This window comes from Bufo bufo, chromosome 5 (assembly GCF_905171765.1).
Source record: "Bufo bufo chromosome 5, aBufBuf1.1, whole genome shotgun sequence".
NCBI lineage: Eukaryota > Metazoa > Chordata > Amphibia > Anura > Bufonidae > Bufo > Bufo bufo.
This window is the reverse complement of record NC_053393.1, coordinates 216,787,283-216,802,588: the sequence shown is the minus strand read 5'-3', so window position 1 is coordinate 216,802,588 and position 15,306 is coordinate 216,787,283. Positions and strand designations below refer to the sequence as shown.

At 46.8% G+C, this 15,306-nt stretch overlaps 1 protein-coding gene across 3 annotated transcripts in view; it reads right to left on the bottom strand.

The window, feature by feature from the left end:
• Window positions 1-11,724, bottom strand: part of CUL1 (cullin 1) — a 91,206-nt gene extending 79,482 nt beyond the window's left edge. For 2 of the 3 annotated variants that reach the window (XM_040434366.1, XM_040434370.1), the window contains exon 1: window positions 11,651-11,724. The gene's annotated coding sequence lies outside the window, so the exon portion shown is untranslated. Of the gene's footprint in view, window positions 1-7,086; window positions 7,190-11,650 lie in introns of all 3 variants that reach the window. The other variant, XM_040434369.1, reaches the window with a different exon arrangement.
• Between the last annotated feature and the right edge of the window lie 3,582 nt (window positions 11,725-15,306).

Here is a 15,306-nt window from a genome sequence, read left to right as displayed (position 1 = left end):
TGAGTGACAGTTGTATAGCAGCTACCACTGTCGGGGGGGGGGGCACATGCTGCAGATTTTGCACGTTTTTTCTGTGCAGAAGAAAAAGTGTATGACATTTCACAAATCTTAAGTACACTTTGCTTTTCCATTCCTTGCGGAAACTGACCTGCCGTGCGGATTTTGGAATTCACAACATGTCAATTCTTTGTGCGGATGTCACCTGTTTTTAGTGCAAGGGTGAGATCTGCGGCAAACTGTATCAAATCTGCACCATCCGCACTCATGTGGTTTTTGGTACAGAAACACATGGAAATTCGTGGTAGTATTTCTGCAAGACAGCCCACACCCATGTGCAGGTAGCCTAATGCAGATCAGGGCAGAGAGCACTTCACAGGCATTTGCAGGAGCAAAATAAAACTTCATATTCTCACTACTCCTGATGAGAAAAGCTTCACAAAAAGTATGCTTGCCTACTGATGTCAACAGTAGCATGGTCAGAACTGCTGATAAACTCTGAGAGGTGACAAATGACTTGGGCATTTAAAGGGACTAGATTTCTACTGTTGCTTTTATATTGTCACATGACATAATGTATGTCTAATATTCAATGGACAGGATCCACTTTGTATAAGGGAAACAAGGTGCCCTCATAAAAGCCAAATATAGTGCCCATCAGAACTGGGTGACGTATGTAACAGATGCACAGGCTTGTGTAAACCACTGTGATTGCCTGAATTAATCAGCCGCAAAGTGGCACGGTGTCTGCAGAATATCAATATACCAGTCACTTACAAATGATAAGGTACTGCTGCCTTAGGTAGTACTAAATATATGTTTTTTGGCCGGGTGCAGTTTTTGATGGGATAACAGTGCAGTTTTTGATGGGATAACAGTTCCAGAATGCAGCTGACCTTGGAAACGTTTTCTTTAACCCCTTCGCGACTGCCCACTGGATATATACGTCCTATCTGCACATACCCCGTGCAGATAGCACATATATAAACAGTCAGGGAGCGGTTTAATCCCAGCGCAATCTAGCAGGAGCAGGTCGCTCTACACAGCCTGATAATTATCTTACAATGTTTGGACCGATGAAAGGTCCTCTTTAAGAATTATGGAGGCCACTGTGCTCTTGAGAACTTTCAGTGCAGCAGAATTTTTTTTTTTTGTACCTTTCTCCAGATCTGTGTCTCCACACAATCCTGTCTCTGATCTCTACAGGCAGTTATTTTCTCATTATGGCTTGGGTTTTCCTCTGATATGCATTGTCAGCTCTGAGACCTACTATAGACAGGGTTATGTCTTTCCAAATCACGTCCAATCAACTGAATTTACCATAGGTGGACTTAGGGGTGGGCGATATAGGCGATATAAATTTCTGCCACGATATGGATTTTGTGCATATCGCCGGACCGCGATATGACCACGGAGCGGTAGTGAATGATCGCGTTCTCTGCGCGCACCATGTTCTCCTGAGCCGGCACAGTGGAGAAGGAGGGAGTCCCTCCCTCCCCACTGTGCGCGGCTGCCGCTGGCCACCAATAAGAACAGAGGAGGAGGGGAGGGACTGTTACCACTGCGCCACCAATGAATGCCTGAATACCAATGTAGCGTTCATGTGCCGGCCATATCCCGGCCCCTATGACTGCACGCTGCGATCCGCCGCAATTAACCACGAGGGGTTAATCGCGCGGATCACAGCGTCCTGTCAGAGGTCGGGTGTCGGGAATGTTCTTCAGTCTCTGCATTGGTGGCAGTGGGCAGTTCCGATCGGAGTCCCAGCAGTGTAATGCTGGGGCTCTGATCGGTTACCATGGCAGCCAGGACGCTACTGAAGTACTGGCTGCCATGGTATGTTAGTGAGCAGCATTATACTCACGTGCGCCGTGGCCGGCAGTCGCTCCTTCTTCTGTCTGTGCGGCGCATTGCTAATGCTTATAGCATTAGCAATGCGCCGCACAAACCTATGAGAAGAAGGAGCGCCCGGCTGCCACGGCGCACGTGAGTATAATGCTGCTCACTAACATACCATGGCAGCCAGTACTTCAGTAGCGTCCTGGCTGCCATGGTAACAGATCGGAGCCCCAGCATTACACTGCTGGGACTCCGATCGGAACTGCCCACTGCCACCAATGATGAGGGGGACCCTGTGGCCACTGCCACCAATGATTAATACTGGGGAGGGAGGGGGGGGGGGGGGGAGTTACCAGAGGGGGCTGATAAGAGGGAGAGGCTGGGGGGCACATGAGAGGCTGGGGGGCGGATCAGGGGCTGGGGGGCTGATCAGAGGCTGGGGGGATCAGAGGCTGGGGGGCACATGAGAGGCTGGCTGCCATGGTCAGCTCCCTGCTGTTGTGTGCACAGGGCAGCAGGGAGAGTGTAAAGTCCTATTCACCCTAATAGAGCTCTATTATGGTGAATATGACAAGGGTTCTAGCCCTTAAGGAGGCTAATAGTTATTAAATAAAAAGTAAAAAAAAAAAAAAGTTTAAACACCCCCCCCCCCCAATATAGAAAACAATATATCGCGATATATATCGCACATGCTTAAAATTATATCGCAATATAGATTTTAGGCCATATGGCCCACCCCTAGGTGGACTCTAATCAAGGTGTAGAAACATCTCAAAGATGATCCAGAGAAATGAGAGGCCTCAAGAGCTAAATTTGAAGTGTCATAGCAAAGGTTCTGAATACCTTTGCTAAGAGGTCTGAAGACTATGATCACGCAGTGCCCCCAAGTTTACATTACCCTATCTGAAATCCTGATTACAGCACTGGGGGAATACTTTTATTTTTGTTCAGCAGTTTTTATCAAGTCACACTCTATCAGTGGCAGCACATATTCATAGCTGAGACCAGATCTTCATGGTCGGCAGCCTCCCCTGTAGAGCACGGACAGCTTTCCTCCTATACTTTGCATAGGCAGAGAGTTGCCAATCAGCAGAGATAAGGTGGGGGAAGTCCACTGGTCAAGACTCGCAGCTGAAATTGCATTACGTTCTTAACATTATTATAATTATGTCAAGCACATTTCCCATTACACAGTGATCCTTTCATGTTTTACAGTATAATATAGTGGGACAAGCCGGCACTATAATACCGCCATTTCATTATCACACTTAGGCCTCTTGCAGACAAACGGTTTTTTTTTTCGTTTCCGTTCCATTTTTTGCGTTCCGTATACAGACTGTATATGGAACCATTCATTTCAATGGATCCACAAAAAAAAAAAAACGGAAGGTACTCCGTATGCCTTCCGTTTCCGTATTTCCATTCAAAGATAGAACATGTCCTATTATTGTCCGCATAACGGACAAAGATAGTACTCTTCTATCAGGGGCCAGCTATTTTTTGCGGATCCGTTTTTTGTGGACCGCAAAATACTGAAAAAGCCATACGGTCGTGTGCAAGAGGCCTTAGGGTTGTCACGATACCAAAATTTTGATTCGATTTTAATATTATAAAAATGTATTGCGATATTCGATACCACAGGAAAAAAAAAAAAAAGCCGTGTGCATTCCGCATTTTATGGAACGTCCGGCCGATAATCGAACAGTCCTATCCTATTTTTTGGGGGGACAAGATGACCAAAAAAAATGGCGAATCGCACAGTTTTTTTTTTTTCCTGTTACGGCATTCACCGCATAGGAGATATTATTTGGACAAGTAAAGAGGGGTTGTCCAGCCTTTTCTTGTGAAGCTCCAAAAACACTTTATTTGATATCCAATGATAAAAACATCCAGGTACAGGTTACATCAGTCTACGCATTTTAGGCTGAGAACAATTTTAGCCCTTACTCATGACCCAGGGTCATGAGGCTACTTTCACACTAGCGTTGTTTAAATCCGGCGTTCAATTCCGACACCGGAACTGCCCGCCAGATCCAGAAAAACGTGTGAAAACGGATTACATTTGAATCCTGATCAGGATTTTGATCACAATGAAAAAATGCATTGGAAAAAACGGATCCGCCATTTATGGACTTTAACTTTTTTTTCCACATTTTTCGGGTTTAACATGCAAAAGCCGGATCCGGTTTGACTGAACACACGGCGCCGGATCCGGCATTAATGTAAGTCAATGGGAAAAAGACCGGATCCGGCGTTCAGTCAGAGTGTTTAGGATTTTTGGCCGGAGGTAAAAATACAACATGCTACGGTTTTCTAAAAAGACTGAACTGAAGACATCCTGATGCATCCTGAACGGATTACTCTCCATTCAGAATGCATTAGGATAAAACTGATCAGTTCTTTTCCGGATTTGAGCCCCTAGGACGGAACTCAGCGCCGGAAAAGAAAAACGCTAGTGTGAAAGTACCCTAAGGGCTAAAATTGTTCTCAGCCCGAAACGCGTAGACTGATGTAACCTGTACCTGGATGTTTTTATCATTGGATATCAAATAAAGTGTTTTTGGAGCTTCACAAGAAAAGGCTGGACAACCCCTCTTTACTTGTCTACATATTGCTCCCAGTCCGGGTGAGAGAGCGGTCCGTGTCCTTATGGTTGGAGTCTCCAGGCAGGTGAGAGCTGCTCTAATTTTGTTTTACCTTTGAATGAGATATTATTTTATATTTTAATAGTTTGGACGTGGTGATATGTAAGGCTACTTTCACACTAGCGTTCGGAGCGGGTCCGTCTGATGTTTCATCAGACGGATCCGCTCCTATAATGCAGACGTTTGCATCCGTTCAGAACGGATCCGTCTGCATTATAACTTAGAAAAATTTCTAAGTGTGAAAGTAGCCTGAGCGGATCCGTCCAGACTTTACATTGAAAGTCAATGGGGGACGTAGAGCTCTATTAGGGTGAATAGGACCTCACACTCTCCCTGCTGCCCTGGACTTTGTGTACACAGCAGCAGGGAGCTTACCATGGCAGCCAGGGTTTCAGTAGCGTCCTGGCTGCCATCGTAACCGATCGGAGCCCCAGGATTACACTGCTGGGGCTCCGATCGGAACTGCCACTGCCACCAATGATTTAATACTGGGGGGGTGCAGTGCGCCTCCAATGTTTTTAATACTGGGGGGGGGGGGGGGGCACCAATGAAGATAAATAATGTTTAATACAAATACAGGAGGCGGGTTCCAGCTATGTGATTCTGCTGCCGCCACCCGCCTCCTGTATTTGTATTAATGGTTTAGTTATGTTCATTGGTGGCGCAGTTGCCACATCCCCTCTCCTCCTCTTCCCCTCTCAATTGTCATTGGTGGCAGCAGCGGCACAGTGGGGAGGGAGAGACTCCCTCCTTCTCCACTGTGCTGCTGAGGAGAACATGACACGCGCAGAGAGCAGCGTGCTCCATGTTCTCTGATACTAGGCTATGCAGTAGCGCAGCCTAGTATTGGTAAAAGGCAAATCCCGGTATCAAATCGATACCGGTACAAAAGTATCGATTGGGCAATGATAATTCGATACTAGGTGCAACCCTAATCACACTAGATGAGTTTTGCTTTTACTTGTGCAATGAGTGGGTTTCCTCTTGCCTTAGTTTTTGAGCAAGAAAGTTTTTCACCCCGATGAAGATTTCTGCACATTCATGTCATAGAGAATCATTTTCAGCAACCTTATGTATTGTCATTTTTAAATCTCATAAATTCATAAATATGTCTAAAATTAGAGGTGCCAAATTTTGGCACAAACTACACCAGAATTCAGAGGCAGTGACTTGCCTATATAGCTTGTAGTGCTCCTTTGGCCCCTTTCAGACGAGCGAGTTCCACGCATCAGACTCGCAGCAGCTTCCGTCCTGACCTCCCAGCACTGATGGGGGTTGCACTGCATTATATTAATTTAAGATGCTAAGTAACCCTTACAGTTCTGGAATGTATTGGATAACACTGACAGCATTATGTCAGTTTATCCAATACATTCCAGACCTTCAAGGGTTACATAGCATCATAAATCGATATAATGCTATGCAACCCCTGTCAGTGTCAGTGCTGGGAGGTCAGGACGGGAGCCGTCTCATGCTCACGCTTTGAGTCCGATGTGTGGAACTCGCTTTCTCTGCCTTTCTCCCACAGACCTGATCGCTCAGGTAGCACACCCCCGCCCCTTGCAGTCATAGCAGTAAACTTCTTTTACCCCAGTAGTCTTTCTTCCAGCACTCTTCTTACACCATCGGTTAAAGCTGTGTCCCTATCTTCCTTCAGCATCCACAGAAGTGACCCACCTTCCCTCCCTGCATAGTAAGAACAGTGCCTTCACCTCCCCCATTCCCTCCACCATCACCTTTCTTCCAGCAGTCATAGTGGTGCCTTCCATGTCTCACAAGTGAAGACAGCATTGCCTTTTCTTCCCCAGCAGTGCTTGCAGGTAGAGTTGAGCGAACCCGAACTGAAAAGTTCGGGTTTGTACCGAACTTTGTGAGTTCAGGTACCCAGACCCGAACTTTTTCACTGAAGTTCGGGTTCGGTGTTCGGATGATTTTATTATTTTCCGTTATAACAGAACGCTAAATAAAATGTCTATTGAGGGGTGAAAAAGAAAAAAGAAAGAAAAACTCACCCCATCCACTTGATCGAGCAGCCAGTATCATCTTTTCTTCAGGACCTGCAAAAGGACCTGCGGCGACGTCACCGCATTCACCACGTGGTGAGCACGATGATGTCACTGCAGGTCCTGCTGAATGAATATAGAAGGACCTTCTGTCTTCATTCAGCAGGACCTGGGGTGACGTCACCGCAGGTCCTTTTGCAGGTCCTGAAGAAAAGAAGATACCGGCTGTGCGATCAAGTGGATGAGGTGATTTTATTTTTTTTAACCTCTTAATAGACATTTTATTTAGCATTCTGTTTTAAGAATGCTATTATTTTCAGTTATAAGGGAAAATAATAAAGTGGGGTCCGGGTCCCGAACCCAAACTTTGACCTGAAGTTCGGCCGAACCCGAACTTCCACCGGTTCGCTCAACCCTACTTGCAGGACCTCTCCTGCCCCCTTTCAGTCACAATAATACCTCCTCTATTTCCCATCAGTAGTCACAACAGGGTCCACGTTTCTTCTAGTAGTCTCATTTTCCTCAACAGTCAATGCATGTCCTCCTTTTCCCCAAACAGTCACAACAAGACCCCCATCCCCTCTTGTTGAAACCTACTGTACCGTTCACCCCGATAGTCGTAGATGGAGATGCTGGAGGAATGAGTTATGGGCACCACAAGGCCTACCACTCATAGCTGTCTCCAGTCGTTTCATACCAAGATAACTATAAAGAATATTACAATGCTTTACTCACTAGGAAATCTATGGCACATTACAGGTATTATTTTTTTTTTACTTTAGAAAGAAATTTTACTTTAGTCTTTTCTCATTATTGTACAAGTAAATAAACAGCTTATGCTTTCCAATAAAAGAGCATTTCACACTATTCTTTAGAGCTTTTTGGTGTCACTCCTAATTATCACAGCATATGAAATACTGAACGTTACACTTCCAGGATTGGTGAATGTGCGTAGTATAAAAGAGAGCAATTACAACCTAGTATAACAAGATGAAACAGGATAGCAAGCTGGGAGATGAAAGCATACAGCAACTGAGCCGTAGCAGCTTCCATGTGGCATAAAAACATGGACGCTCTATCAATCAGTCCATCTAATCTCATGTTCCGGCGGCCACAGGTTACTATACTTTTAACTTACAGGGGCCTTGTGGTGATCTTCTAGCGCCTCCTACCTTTGGAGAGCAGTACAGGATACATTAAAAGCTCTCGGCCTCTCCATAGAAAGTGATTCACCTGCTGACTAACAGGGTCCTATAAGTCAAAGTTTAAATAGGCCTTCAGACATGACTCGGATATTAAATAAGCCAGCACCTCATCTGCAGACAGCTGTTTCAGGGTGATTGCCCCTCATCAGTGCAGAACAGAGAGTACTGGCTTAACTGGGTGAGAGGCCTAAGTCGGCATTTGGGGGGTAGTATCTCTCCTTGGGGACAGTGCCTTAATTGGCATGAGGAGACTTATAGGCCGCCCTCTCAGTGTATCTTCTTTATCCGTTTTGCAGTGAATCCGTCAGCTTGCTGCTCTGACAGCTCGATGTGTAGCCCTTACCTCTGCACTTCTGACAGCTCATAAACACTCACTTAGGGTCCATTCACACGTCCGCAATTTCGTTCCGCAAAATTGCGGACCCATTCATTTCTATGGGGCAGCACGATGTGCTGCCCGGATCCGGATTTGTGGATCCGCACTTCCGGGTCCGCAATTCCGATCCCGATAAATATAGAACATGTCCTATTCTTGTCCGCAATTGCGGACAAGATTAGGCATTTTCTATTAAGTGCCGGCGATGTGCGGTCCGCAAAATGTGGAACGTACATCGCCGATGTCCGTGTTTTGCGGATCCGCAAAACACACACGGACGTGTGAATGGACCCTTAAAGGGAACGTGTCATCAACTTTATGCTGACCTCACTGATGGCAGCATAAATTAGTGAGAGAAATGCTGATGTCAGCGGTGTGTCACTCATCAGCTAAAAGTAAGTGGTTGCCGAGAACCAGCATCATAATCATTGCAGCACAGGCCTTGAAAAGAGTCAAATCTACCTGAGAAGAGTCCTGGTTATTCCTAATCTCCTGCTCTCTCACCCATCTGCTGATGACTGGCAGTTCTCTCCTAGATAGAAAGGGAGAAAACTAGTAGAAGCCGGTCAGTCATCAGCAGGTGGGCAGGACTTCATGAGTAACCAGGACTCTTCTCAGGTGGCCGGGACTCTTTTCCAGGCCCAGTCTGCAATGATTGTGATGTTGGTTCACGGCAACTACTTACTTTTTACTTATAAATGACAAACCGCTAAAATCAACTCGCCTGTCTCTACTTTATTCTGCCATTAGTATGGGCTGTATAAAGCTGATGACAGGTTCCCTTTAAGACATACTCTTAGCATTTTGATGAGAATGTCACTATTTATAAGTGTTTATGACCTGTCAGGAGTTCAGAGGTAAGGGCTACACATTGCGCTGTCAGAGCAGCAAGCTGATGGATTCACTGCAAAGCAGAAAGTAAGAAGAAGTTATTTTTAGCTCAAAATGAGTAGAAAGCCATGGAAAACAAATGCCCCGAAGGTGTCCATAGCCTTTAAGGCCCCTTTCACACGGGCGAGATTTCCGCGATGGTGCAATGCGTGAGGTGAACCTGCACTGAATCCGGACCCATTCATTTCTATGGGGCTGTGCACATGAGCGGTGATTTTCACGCATCACTTGTCCGTTGCGTGAAAATCGCAGCATGCTCCTCTTTGTGCGTTTTTCACGTAACGCAGGCCCCAAAGAAATGAATGGAGTTGCGTGAAAATCGCAAGCATCCACAAGCAAGTGCAGATGCGGTGCGATTTTCACGCACGGTTGCTAGGTGAGGATCGGGATCCTTATTATTTTCCCTTATAACATGGTTATAAGGGAAAATAATAGCATTCTGAATACAGAATGCAAAGTACAATAGGGCTGGAGGGGTTAAAAAAATAATAATAATTTAACTCACCTTAATCCACTTGTTAGCGCAGCCGGCATCTCTTCTGTCTTGTTGTGTGAGGAATAGGACCTTTGATGACGTCACTACGTTCATCACATGGTCCGTCACATGATCCATCACCATGGTAAAAGATCATTTGATGGACCATGTGATGAGCGCAGTGACGTCATCAAAGGTCCTATTCCTCACACAACAAGACAGAAGAAATGCCGGCTGCGCGAACAAGTGGATTAAGGTGAGTTAAATTATTTATTTATTTTTTTAACCCCTCCAGCCCTATTGTACTATGCATTCTGTATTCAGAATGCTATTATTTTCCCTTATAACCATGTTATAAGGGGAAATAATACAATCTACACTACAACTAACCCAAACCTGAACTTCTGTGAAGAAGTTCGGGTCTGGTTACCACATTCAGTTTTTTATCACGCGCGTGCAAAACGCACCCGCGCGATAAAAACTGAACAACGGAACGCAATCGCAGTCAAAACTGACTGCAATTGCCGCAATGCACCGGGACGCATCCGGACACACTCGTCTGCAAGGGGCCTAACTCTCACAGAGATTATCTACTTGCCATTTGGAATTCTTTCCATGGGTTCCTTAGAAAAGAGGTAGATAAAATCCTGTAATGTTCAGAAGTCAGATGGACCATTCCAGGCGGTAATCTGTGGTCCGACAGGTCACGTTCACTTGGCAGAAGTGCTCATCATTTTCAGTATGCGTGAGCTAAAACCAGGAGTGGATCCAAAGCATGGTGCAAATCTTTCCATTAGGCCTCATGAACATGACCGTATTTTGGGTCTGTGTCCGATCCGAAAAAAAAAAAAAAGTGGATCGTATGCGAACCCATTCATCTGAATGGGGCCACAAAAGATGCGGACAGCACACCCCTGAGCATGCGCACATCTTTGAGCAGACTACTAGTGCTCACCTTGCGCTGCAGCCACTCATCTGTGATTTTATAATGTTTTTATAGTTTTATGAGGTTGTGCCAAGTTTTCAGGACTACACAAGAACGGGGGTCCCATTTCCTGGTCCTGATGGAGCGGCAGGACCAGCATGAGCTCTGCAGCTCCAATCCCTCTCTATGGGACAGCCAGAAATAGTCAAGCACTGTACGTGGCTATTTCCATCAGTCCCATAGTGAACAAATGGAGAGGCAGAGCGCAGGCTAGGCCTGCCGCTCCATCAGGATCAGAGGGGGTCGCAGCAGTCCGACTCCCACCTAAAATCCGCGGACCACAAATACGGGCACGGCCGGGTGTGAAAGTACAGCGCTAATGACCATTTGCTCTCATCCAGTCACAACGACTGCTCCATGTGACGATAGGCTTTCTATATCCTACATATCCGCAGCTGTTACAAGTGGGGCATTCACACGACCGTGTCCGCAGTCTGCAAATTACAGATGTGGTCAGTGTGCCCCATAAAACGGACAAGAATAGGACATGTTCTATCACCTCTGGCTTGGCTGCACATACGCGGACAGCACATGATGACATCCGTTTTCTGTCTACACTTTTTTGTGTGGCCCAATAAAAATGAAAGATTCCACGAGCGATTCACAAAAAAAACCACTGATCAGACGTGGACTGAACATACAGTCATGTGAAGGCACCAAGTCAGTCAATAGACCCTTACATCGGGCAGCAGACAGTTCCGTATAACCGGTGGCTCTCCAGCTATTGCGAAACTACAAGTGCCAGTTGGGAGTTGTAGTTTTGCTTAGCTGAACAGTGACGGGTTAGGGATCGCAATATGGCGGCAGTATATATTACACTGTAACGCTTCCCATCATGTGCTGTACAGCAGATGATATTTCTCTATGAATCCACTTTCATGACTTCTCAACTAGAGATTAGTGGGGGGCCAGCTGGTCAGACTGCTGGGACCCCCGCCAATAATGAGAGCAGAGGTGTCTGCTTCCTATCTCTCCACATTTACCCTAGGAATGAGGACAACCATCCCCATCCTCCTGATAAATAGGAGTCCTAGCTGTCAGAACCCCATCAGCCTGTGTATTGTGACAGATACATGACTGGATGTTTACACTGATACTACTATAGAGTATTCTACATAATAATGAAGTCCTATAAAAAACCGCGCCGTCATGTATCACAGTACAGAGGGTTAGACCTGTGACAACCGCAGCCTGCCCCGCGTACATACAGACACATACGTCACCCGCTTCTTACCAGCATTCTGCCTCCGCTCTGTTCGCCTTTATGACGCTGCTAAGATTGAGTTGTTACGCGGTGTGTGACGTCACGGTCATGTGACAGGCCTGTGTGAGACGGGAGGGGACTAGGCGGGATTTTCCCAGCACATGGCTAGGTTCAGGAAGTGAGGTCGGGTGTACAGTGTGGGTGTAGCAAGATGGCTGAGAAGTAAAGGGGCATGTGGGTGGCGCAGTGACTCCTGCTGACTAGTTCTAAGGTTACAGAGTAAGCCACAGAGATGCTCTCTTAAAGGGGTTGTCTCATCATGGACAATGGGGGAATATCACTAGGATATGCCCCCATTGTCTTACAGGTGGGGACCCGCACCTATATCGAGGACGGAGCCCCGCAAGGTGGTGACTGGAGGACTCCGTTCCGGCCACCACCAATCCGGCTCCCCATAGAAGTGAATGGGAGCGTATCGCGTAGGCGCGGCCCCCGCTTCCATTCATTTCTATGGGGCCGATTTTCGCCGGCCCCATAGAAAATGAATGGAGGGCGGCTGCGCATGCGCAGTGAGCCCTCCTTCACTTGCGGGGCTCCATTCTCGATATAGGTGCGGGTCCCACAATGGGGGCATATCCCGCTCCCCGGCACCCACGTCGCTCCTGATGGCCACCGCTGCATTTCCCCGGCGATAGGGCGGGGGGTGTCAGCCAATAGCAGGCCGCGATGGGAACGAGCCTCTCTAGCATCACCCACAAGATGCAGTGGCGGCCGTGCAGGCATTAGGAGTTACGTGGGTGCCGGAGAGCAGGAGAAGTACAACCTGTATGAGGTGCCTGGGCATTTTGGGGGGCATTATAGGGATTGGCTAACCCCTTTAATACATATAAAAAAAGGGCAATAAAACAATCTCTTAAATAGCACCTCGGAAAGGGAAGTATCCCTGAAAGCAACACACGTATTTTAAATGATGACAAGTGATCCACATCAGGGGCGGGCTGGGACGGAGGGCAGGGAGGTAATTGCCTCCCAGGCCGCCCTAAAGCATGTTAAAAACGGCCACTGGCCCCGCCGTCTTTAAAGGGAATCTGTCACCTGCTTTGACCATATTAAGCTCTCACCATTGCCATGTGTAATAAAATACCTTCTCTCCTGCAGTGGTTTTCTTTCTTATTTTCATGCTTTCATTTCGCTAAAAAAAAAGCGATCTTTGTATTATGCAAATGAACCCTGAAGGTGCCCAGAGGGGCGATATTATTCACCCTCTGAGCCCAGTAACGCCCCCTGTAGTGCCTAGCCCGCCTTAGTTTATAGCCCAAGCACGCCTCCTCGCTATGTAGTAACGTCCCACAGTCTACTACATAGAGGCGTGCTTGGGCTATAGGCTTGGGCTGGGAGGGAGAGGCGTTTTCTTTCCCTGTTCTTCTCATAGGCTGCAGGCGGCACAATTACGTCATTATCAAGGCGCCACCTGAGCCGGGCAGCACACAGCAGGGACACAGGCCGGAAGAGGCCTGCATCGCATCACTGCTGATGGAGGTAAGTACAGTCCTGATCAAAAGTTTAAGACCACTTGAAAAATGGCAATAAATCCTATTTATCATGGCTGGATCTTAACAAGGTTCCAAGTAGAGCTTCAACATGCAACAAGAAGAAATGAGAGTGAGACAAAACATTTTTTGAGCATTCAATTTAATGAAAACAACGAATAAACTGAAACAGGCTGTTTTTCAGCTGATCAAAAGTTTAGGACCACACCTCCAAAAAAAACTAAACTCCCCCAAAACAGAAATCCAACTTCCAAACATGAACTCAGTAATGAGTAGCTCCGCCGTTATTGTTTCGGCATGCTTGATGCAAGCGTTTCCATGAGGTGAGTGGGAACATTTCTCCAAGTGGTGAAGACGGCCGCACGAAGGCCATCTACTGTCTGGAACTGTTGTCCATTTTTGTAAACTTCCCTTGCCATCCATCCCCAAAGGTTCTCTATTGGATTTAGATCAGGGGAACACGCAGAATGGGCCAAAAGAGTGATGTTATTCTCCTGGAAGAAGTCCCATGTCCTGCAGGCATTGTGTACTGTAGCGTTGTCCTGTTGAAAAACCCAGTCGTTACCACACAGACGAGAGCCCTCAGTCATGAGGAATGCTCTCTGCAACATCTGGACATAGCCAGCGGCCATTTGACGCCCCTGCACTTCCTGAAGCTCCATTGTTCCACTGAAGGAAATAGCACCCCAGACCATTATGGCGCCCCCTCCACTGTGGCGCGTAGAAAACATCTCAGGTGGGATCTGCTTGTCATGCCAGTAATGTTGGAAACCATCAGGACCATCAAGGATACATTTTTTCTCATCAGAGAATAAAACTTTCTTTCACCTTTGAATGTCCCATGTTTGGTGCTCTCTTGCAAAGTCCAAACGAGCAGTTCTGTGGCGTTCAAGGAGACGAGGTCTTTGAAGACGTTTTTTGTTTTTGAAGCCCTTCAGTCTCAGATGTCTCAGATGCCGTCTGATGGTTATGGGGCTGCAGTCAGCACCAGTAAGGCCCTTTTCACACGGGCAAGTATTCCGCAGGCATGCGATGCGTGAGTTGAACGCATTGCACCCGCACTGAATCCGGACCCATTCATTTCTATGGGGCTGTGCACACGAGCGGTGATTTTCACGCATCACTTGTGCGTTGCGTGAAAATCGCAGCATGCTCCTCTTTGTGCGTTTTTCACGTAACGCAGGCCCCATAGAAATGAATGGGGTTGCGTGAAAATGGCAAGCATCCGCAAGCAAGTGCGGATGCGGTGCGATTTTCACGCACGGTTGCTAGGTGACGATCGGGATGGGGACCCGATCATTATTATTTCCCCTTATAACATGATTATAAGGGAAAATAATAGCATTCTGAATACAGAATGCATAGTAAAATAGGGCTGGAGGGGTTAAAAAAAAATTAAATAAATTTAACTCACCTTAATCCACTTGTTCGCGCAGCCCGGCTTCTCTTCTGTCTTTATGTGTGAGCAATAGGACCTTTGATGACGTCACTACGCTCATCACATGGTCCATCACCATGGTGATGGATCATGTGATGGACCATGTGATGAACGCAGTGACATCATCAAAGGTCCTATTGCTCACAGATGAAGACAGAAGAGATGCGGGCTGCGCAAACAAGTGGATTAAGGTGAGTTCAAAAAAAAATTTTTAACCCCTCCAGCCCTATAGTACTATGCATTCAGAATGCTAGTATTTTCCCTTATAACCATGTTATAAGGGGAAATAATACAAACTACACTACAACTAAACCAAACCTGAACTTCTGTAAAGAAGTTTGGGTCTGGGTACCACAGTCGGTTTTTTATCACGCGCTTGCAAAACACATTGCACCCGCGCGATAAAAACTGAACATCGGAACGCAATCGCAGTCAGAACTAACTGCAATTGCATTTCTACTCGTGCACCGGGACGCATCCGGACCTAATCCGGACACGCCCGTGTGAAAGAGGCCTAAGGGCCTTAATTTGGGTCGAGGATCGTCCAGTGTCTTGACGGACAGTCAATTGGATCCTCCGGCTCAGTGCCGATGGCGCGCTGTGAGAGACCCTGCTTATGCAGTTCAACAACCTGACCACGTTCAAAAAGGGAGAGTTTTTGTTGCCTTTGCCATCACAACGTGTGACTACCTGACAGA